We start from the raw sequence: 9,045 nt of genomic DNA, 5'->3' as shown, positions 1-9,045 counted from the left end.
ATGACGGGTTTAAGGCTTACTCCATTATGAAGGACATCAGCAATAACTAACCTTTTCCAGGCCTCGAAAAAGGACACCATCCCACACCTCCTTCCCAGAATCACACTCTAACCAGGCTCATTGCTGCCCTTCTCTAACAGGAAAGCGGATGGCAGGGGGGCCAACCCCAGAGCTAAGCTACACACAGGATCATGGCTTATTCACTCTCTCCTCAGGCAAATGTGACATGAGTCCCCAGGAGTGCAGCCCCAGACACACAGACCCTCTTCTCCTCCAAACATATACCAGTGACAGACAGAGAGGAAGGGAGTGTTCTCTGACAGCCTAAGAATCTCCTGAGGCTGGGGTCCAATTGGGAGCCCAAACTACTGAAGGTCTGAGGGTCCAGGCAGGGCTGCCTATTTTCAACATTTGAACCGTCACTAACTACTATACCAAAAATCTTTTCTTGCTCTTAAAAAAATATTTCAAAATGAACTGGTACTCAGAAGACTCTAGCTCAGTGACATGCTTTTACAAACTATACCCTCACACTCCAGCTTACCTCCTGAGGAAATCTGTTCCTCCATCCCATAGGCAGGGAATTACAGTGTTGACATCTATGCCCTTAATTTATGAACGAGCAGCCTAAGTTGTTCAGAGTGGTTTGCCACTACACAGAGGACATTCTTCACCTGTCATCTGTTGTGATCAGTAGAGATTCAGGAACCATAATCACTGGGATGGAGGTTAGGAATACATGCTGGGCAATCACCCAGGTCTTCCAATATTTTGAGAGAAAAATCCCTGTTTTTCTTGGAGGGAGAGAGACAAAGCACTGTTTTTAATGTTTTCATCACAGAGGACATAGTTCAGGAGTTGCTTACTAGCTATTTGCCTGGAGACATGTAACCTAATGGCTCTCAATTTGTGTCCTTGTCTGCAAAGTGAAATAATGATTCCTTTCTCATGGGGGAGTGATAAGGACTAAATGAGGTGAGGTATAGGAAAGTACCTAGTACTCTTTCAGTCACTGAATCTAATTTCCTTTCCCCATAGTAGCATAGATCCAAGGTACAGCATTCTGCCTACAGAAAATAAGTGATGCCTCCTCAGTTCACAAGGAGCCTTACAAGCTGTTCATGGTGTCACCATATTTCATACACTTTCTTTAAATGTTACCTTGAAACTACCAGAATAGAGCAACCCTGGGCAGGGTGCATGCCATAGCTCCAAAATCCAGTTTCCAGGAAATTTTGTGGCAAAAGAGAGCCTTGATCATAATGGTCAATGGCCAAGGAGTGACTGAGCATTTTGTGTGCCCTTACTCTCTTCACTGTCTCAACAACCCTGACGTAGGTACTATTATTTTACCCCATTTGATGAAGTTGAAGCACAGATTGCTTAATTTGCCCCAGATCACAGAGCCATTATTGGTAGACCCAGGAATAACAAAAATCCATGTGCTTAATCACCAGGTTCATCTGTCCTCAAGAGACTTGAATCACTACCAGCATGAAGGTGAGAAGAGGGGAAGGCCAGTGTCTGAGGTCAGGAAGGAAAGAAAGCCCTTTGTCCCCTTCCCAATCCTGCCTTTAAGGTAAGGCTATCTTACAATTCCAACTCTCCCTACTTTTCTATTCTGTTGGCTCCATTCTCCCTGAATCTTTGATCCCTAATTTAAGTTAGGGTCTCATTTTTAGATGTTTGACCTTGGTCTCCTTTCCCCAGATTTTCTCTCCACTTCTGCCTCTCAGTCCTTGCCTTTCCCAAATCACTGCTCTCTACTCACCTTCCCAGCCCCTGACTATGATTCTGCTCTAGTTTAAGAGTCTGTTCACTGCCCTCAAGTTCACCTCTACATTCGCGACCTTCATAACTTTCTGCAGTCCCTCTGCTTGGAGTAGCCTTCCTCCTCCTCTCCACCTCTCAAAGTCTACATGCCCCTCAAGGTACAGACAATTCCCACACTTGCATGGAGACTTGCCTCCTGACCACTCCAGTGAGGAAAACCATGGTCTGCATCCTTTATGATACACCTTTGCAAATATTCAGTGTCCTGTATATTTTTCAATATCCCATATCACCTGACAGGATGCTTTGTATACCACAGAAGCCTGATAAGCGGTGGCTAATATTGATGCTCTAGTCAAACATGCCAGCTACACCAGATAGTCTGCTCTGTCTCCTTTACGTCAGTGAAAAGCCCATATAAAACTCACATTCGTAACACTCATATCTACACATGATCATTCTTGTTGCCAGTAAAAAGCAACACAACCACAGTGTGCATGCAACTAGAGAAGAAAACTATTTCTCACACAGAGACAGAAGAGAAGGAAATACCCAGTATAAAGAGGAGGAGGAGGATGGAGACAAAGGGGAGGAGAGGAAGGAGAAGGAAGAGGAAAAGGGAGAACAGTGATGCAGTAATGTTAAGGGGAAAAGTTGGAAGACTGAATTTTGGTCAGTCTTAAAACAATCCCCACCCCAAGACCTATTCAAACAGAGAAGAGGGGCTAAAAACAAATTCTGAGGATGCACTGAAAAAGCATGTCAATAAGTTTATTATTACTTAAATTCTGGCTGGATGCTGTAGGAGAAGTATAAAATCACACCCGTTTTTCATCTGTTTTTATTTACTTCTGATTCCCAAATATGTATTTGTGCAGCTATGATTTTAAAAAAAGAAGGGCTTTGTTTGCCTATAGTATTTGGTTTGTTTTTGCTAATCATATTTAACGAAGAGGAGTTTTCAGTTTTGATTAAAAATAAGTCAAGGCAATTGAATGTGAGGCCAACTGCTGCTTTCCAAATTCACCAGACCATTGCTAACTAACCAAAGTCAGGAAGCAATAATAATTCCTTCTCTTTATAGAAAGCCTTTTCTCCCCAGGAAACTTCAAAGCTCTCTGCTGATGCTTAGGCTTTGCGGCTGCCAGGAAAAAAATGTGGCTCCACTTACCTCAGAGGGAGTATCAGAAGCACATGGGGACTGGCTGACCCACAGCCGTGACCCCACGCCCACCAATGCCTCCACTTTATCAGAGACCACACCCAAAGCTCTGGTTTGGGGGCAAGAAAATAGAAAAGGTGGCAGTAATAGCAGGCTGCTCCCATCCCTCATCCACTCGGATAAGCATCCTAAGGACAGCAGTGACCAGATGCAATGTGGTGACTCAGTAAACCAAGTCACTTGTCAGAATGGATAGCAGTAAAACAGCCAACATTACACAGCTCTTTACTGATAGGAAAATTGATTTAGGCTAATCCTATCAATGTTCCTATAAGAACACAGTCCCTATATAAACAGGAAACACACACACACACAACCATGAACTCTGGTATCTCCCAGTATGCATTTCCTCTCATATTCAACCTTGTCCCTTTAGATGAGACTATTATTTACTGATTACCTAACATGTATGAGGCATTTCAGTTTTATTGTTGTGAATCCTCACAGCCAAACTGAGGAGGAGGTATTATCATCTATATTTTACAAATTATAACATTAAGGTTCAGAAAGATTTCATTTTTTAAAAATTAGTGCTAGATATCTAAGGAAGGAATGTTTCTAATAGTTTTGCAACCATCAGTTTGGCCTGAGAGAAATAACTTCATAGCCACTCCACATGGTGTTGCCACAGCAGCCATCTCTACCTTGCAGACCTCGGTGGGCTTGATTTCAGCTCAGCTATTAACAGTGCATCTTTATCCAGCCTCCCAGGTCCTGTGAGCATCCATTTGGGTACAGTGAATGGAAACAGGCAGAGTATCATACAGACTCTGTTTCTCATTTGAGTCCCTATGTTTGTTTTCCCTCAGCTAAAAGTTGAAAAAGAATGCGGCGTATTTGAAAACAGAAACCAGCCCTCAACTGATGAGCCAGCTGAATTTAGTGACTTGAGTGTGCCCAGGCAAAGCCAAGCACAGACTAGACTTGCCACCGTTTAACAGAGGTCGAGATCACAGAGATTGATTTTCTTGCCCAAGAACACAGAGCAAGTTACTGAGTCAAGAGTCAAGTTTTGAACTTGAATCTATCTGGTCCTACTGCACATGTTCTTTGCACAGCAACCCACAGCATCAGCTTTCACCATGGCGGTTCTGGGCTTCATCAACCTGGGGGTGCGGGCACTGAGCAAGACTCCGCACTTCCCAATGTGGACTCGTAATTCAGCTTTCATTTGAGGATTGTCTTCCAGGTTTACTAAAAATCAGATTCATTGAGTTACAGGGGAGCAGGAGCTGTTTCTGAAATGACATAGTCCTTCCAGCGAGATGAACATAAAACTTTTTATCTAGGGGGACCCTAGGTCTCACAGATATCTCACTTCCATGGGACTAATCATCAGCACCATCATGAGCCAACCCTGAGCCTTCACCCCACTCATGGGCCAGAGTGGCTCAGGGATATCCTTCATCTATGCTGTTTTGTGTCCATAATGCTGGATATATTTTGTGAATAGAAATGATCTAGGCCTCTGTGTTTTATTTCTGCCATTACTAAACCTAAGATGACCCATGAAGAGGCCTGCATGTTGTAACTATAAATTTTAGAAAAATGGTCAGCCACAGGAGAATTTGTGGGCAGTGATTGTCTTTCTGTCAACTTTGCATGGTTGTATCCTGTAAAATGAACAGTTACCCATTGTTCTGGGGAGGGAGAGCTCTTCTTTGTGTTGTGATTTCCAGAAAAATGTTGGAACACAGCTAACTTCTGAGGATGGATGCATTACGTAGTGTCAAAGAGAGTGCAAAATAATTTCCAGTGGGTGGAGAGAGGAAGAGAGGGAAATTAGGGAAGATATAGGCAGAAATACAGAGATGAGAATTCACCAAGTACATGATTTAAAAATATGTGTAAGTAGTCTACACTGGCGGGAAGACAAGGGAATGATGACAGACTTCATGACCTTAACGAGTTTATGTATCTGTTGAGAAAACATCCATTTTTCCCTTCGGAATCAATGCAAACATAAGCTAGCCCAGACTCCTCAGTGCTGTGGAAGACCAGTAATTCTGGAACACAGTGACTATTACACACTGATTCTTATTTGAATGTCCCAAAACAAGTGGGCACTGATGCTCGTATTTCATGAGAAGTCCTTGAAGGATAGGGAAACCTCTTCCTGATGATCTTTAGAGTGCTCTGAGGTCACAAACAATCCCTATGCGAGAGTCCTAGTCACTGTGACTGCAGAGCCAAGACATAGGCAGCAAGATCCCTCTCTTCCTTCAGCTGCACATATGACCATGATGTTCACTAGAGAAATTCAGTTTCTAAGATGTGAGCTAAGTCAACAACTATTGGAGAAGGAGGAAATTTAAAAATCAAGTCAGGACACCAGGACTCTGATCCTAGCTCTACTCCTCTAGCTTTAAGGCTTGAGGTATAGAAAGGGGAGCAAGGAACATGATGCAAATTCCTATTCTGTATCAGCCATGCACTATGTGCTTTATATACATTAATTTATTTAATCCTCTCCACCATATAAAATAAGTGCTTTCTCTCCATTTGGAAGAATGGAAAATTGAGGTTCCACAAACTCACAGGAGAACAAATAGTAAATCGTGGAGCTTCATTCAGCAATGTCCTTTCATTACATCAAATACCTCTTCTGTTTCAAAAAGACCCCTCTGTGTCTTTCTCCCCTGTTATATCTAAAATTTTAATATTATTCTGATTCCGAATACAGTCATGACTGGTGAGTTCATTTTGTGATTTTTGTTAAATAAAACATTACATTGAATTCAAGTATACAACATATATTTTGATATATATATATTGTGAAAATAGTTGAGTTCTAATAGGGAAACCAATTGTTTCCACATTCCCTGTATGAACTTTTATCAAAGGAGATCAAAAAAATGAAAGCATATTTAGTTCATCAGGTATTGCAATAAAATTCTAAGAAAAATGAGTACTTTCCCCAGTATGTCTTTGATGACTCACAAAATATGAGGCACAAAGTGTCCCATGAATTTGTGATTTTCTGAATTTTTCTGAAACTGCTAATACATCATCAATCCACAATTCAATAGGTTTTTTTAATCCACACCAAAAAAAAAAAAAAAAAACATTTAAAAGAGGTACGGGGATAATATTGCCCAATTTATGTGTGTGTGGATGTAGGGGCATACGTACATGTGTATAAATATATAGAGACAGATAGACAGAAAAAGACCTCCATCCATCTGGCCAAATCTACTGACACACCTCTACCACCACTTGCTTTTCTCTCCACAGCCTCTGACTGAGTTGATAGCTCCCGCATTCTTAAAACATGGCTCCACCCATTTGCTGGGGTTCCGCACTTTGGATACTGGCAAGTGCTTCTCAGTCTCTTTTGTTCCTCCTATTTCTGACACCTAAATCTTGAGATGCTCTAGGACCTAGTCCTCCGTCTCCATTATCCCCAAGTCTATCTCATCCAGACTCATGACTTTAAATGACATTTACCCTAAGCTACTGGTTTGTCTATGTGTTGCTTTTTTGACATCACCAGTTGGCATCTATTAGGCATTTCAAACCTGACATATCTGAAACATCAGCCCCAATAAACTGAATCCCTTCACATAATTGTTCAGTCCAGAAACCCCAGAATCATTCTGATTCCTCTAACCTCTTACACAATCCATCAGCAAATCTTGTTGATGGTATCTTCAAAATATGCTTCAAGCACAAACCTTCTTACTACCACCATTGATCCCACTGTGGTCCCAACCCCCACCTTTTTCCACTCACACAGCTGCCGAAGTTTAATGGGTCTCCTGACTTTGGTGCCTTTCTTCTTTCAGTCTAGTCTTGATGTAGCAGCCAGTCAGAACTTCTAAAAGTGAATCAAACTATGCCATCCACTCCTGCTCCTTCACCGGGTTTACATGCCACTCAGAATCCAGTCCAGGGAAGGGTCTGCAGTGCCTTATACAACCCAGACCTGCCTACTTCTTGGGCCTCATCAACTACTCCTCTTCCTACACTCATTCTGATCCATCCACCCAGGCCTTCTTGCTGCTTCCAGGTATGTCTCAAGCTTGTTTCTACCTCAACTTTATACTAGCTCTTTCTCTTCCTGGGATGTTATTCCCCATGATGTTCACCAGGGCCTACCCCTTCATATAATTCAGGTCTTTCTGCTCAAATGGAGCGTCCTCAAAGAACATGTCCTTGAGTGTCCTAGTTGAATGTGTAAAGCTAACCTCAATCACCCCAGGCCCCAGTCCCTTATCTTGCTTTAACTTCTTCAGAGCCCTTTGTATAATCTGGAGTTATATTATTTTAATTATTACTGCAATAATTCTGTCTGTATACATTTATCCATGAATGGATTCATTTACCCATTTACTTGTTTATCCTTTGCCTCCCCATTAGCATGTAGTCTCCAAGGGAACTTGTCTGTCTTGCTGTTCACTGCTGTATTCCCGTGCTTGCCACAGTGCCTGAGTCACAGCAGCCCCTCAATAAGTACGTGTTAAGTGAATAATTGAATCTGCTGGCTGTACTGTGCCATTCTGTGATGCTCTGTTGCTCTTGAATATGGCCTTTATCTTTGCTACTGCCTGCACATTTGCCCAAAGTTCATTTTGTTTATAGTTCTCATCTACTAAATGTTTATCCCTTCAATACCATCTATCCATTTCACTTATCATGGCTAAAATCAGTTCACTTTCTATTTTTTAAATGTTGCATCTCTCCCTTTTTTACCTAAACACTCTGTTCTCTGAGCAGTCCAAATAACAGCCTATGGAGCTACAATGGTAAGAATACTTTTTATGTGCCTGGCACAGAGAGGAGTACCATCTTCTGACTAGCCTCTAGAGAGAAAACATTTGACCTTATCTCTGTCCCTCTCCAGCCTCCACCTCGGCTCTGGACACACACCAGTATTAAACAACAGTACTGGTATGACGTCACTTCCCATGTTATGCTACAGATCAGCCCACGTCAACTACTGTATAAGCTGTAGGAACCACAGAAGGAAGAAGATGAGAAAACTTCACGTGATTCCTCTTCTTGCCTGGGGCCGGGACAAAAGGTTATCACAGAGAACATAATAGTGTGCATCTGTGTTTTGCTGGCACCAGTATGCAGAAATAGAACTGTAGTCAGATTAGTCCCACTCTGGAAATAGCCAATTGGCCGTGCTTACCACAAACTAAAAAAATTAAAGACCATTCCAGAGAATCTTGAAAATAAACAAGCCTTTGAAATGTTTGTTAGAAACCACTTCTAAAAGATGTTTACAAAGTTTACATAAAATACATTAAACAATTGAGAAAAACAATACAGCTTTACTAGACTGCGTCTCTATCACTAGAAGGCTTTCAAAAATGATTGACAGCCACATTACTTTCCTGTACTTTATAGGAACCATATTTGCATAACTGCATAAAGTTATTCAGAATTGACCTCACGCATGAAAACAGTCAACAGATGGCATTAAAATGTGATGGTAAAGGAAAACACATTATGGAAATTGCTTGAAAAATCTAGAGATCAGCCTATTTTTCAGGGTCCATGGAATTTATAATCATTAGTTTGCTGCTACATTCATTTTTTTGAAAGATGTGACCCCTACTGTTGTGAAGGCTCCTAGATATGGTCTCCAGTTTTACTTGTGGGTTTATTTATGCTTAGCTAAGGGAAAAAAAAGAGCTTCCATAATCTCTGTGGTCTGCACAATCAAATCTTTTTCATTTTTTATACCCTATTTCCGTTCTCATCATTTCTGAATGTGAATCCTCAGCCATCTTCAGACTCCCAACCTGAGTGGGACCAAAAGATTTCCCCTGTTGACCTGGAATTCATGTGGGGAAACACAAATCTTAAACCGCTTTATTTAATGAATGCTGGCTACAAATAGGAGGGTAATTCATGTAGAGTCAAGATAGGAACTTGGATTACTGGAGATAGAATAAGCATCAATGAAAGTGGTGTTTCCTTTATAAGATATACAATCAACGATGAAATAAAGAAAAGCTGTTTTCTAAAGAGACAGACAGCTTTCTCCTAATCCATTTTGTATGTAATACAAATGTATGAAAATTTTTCTGGGGACTGCT

This window comes from Hyaena hyaena, unplaced genomic scaffold (genome assembly GCF_003009895.1).
Source record: "Hyaena hyaena isolate Hyena2069 unplaced genomic scaffold, ASM300989v1 scaffold_1931, whole genome shotgun sequence".
Classification (NCBI taxonomy): domain Eukaryota; kingdom Metazoa; phylum Chordata; class Mammalia; order Carnivora; family Hyaenidae; genus Hyaena; species Hyaena hyaena.
The sequence above is the reverse complement of the archived record's forward strand: the minus strand, read 5'-3'. Positions refer to the sequence as shown.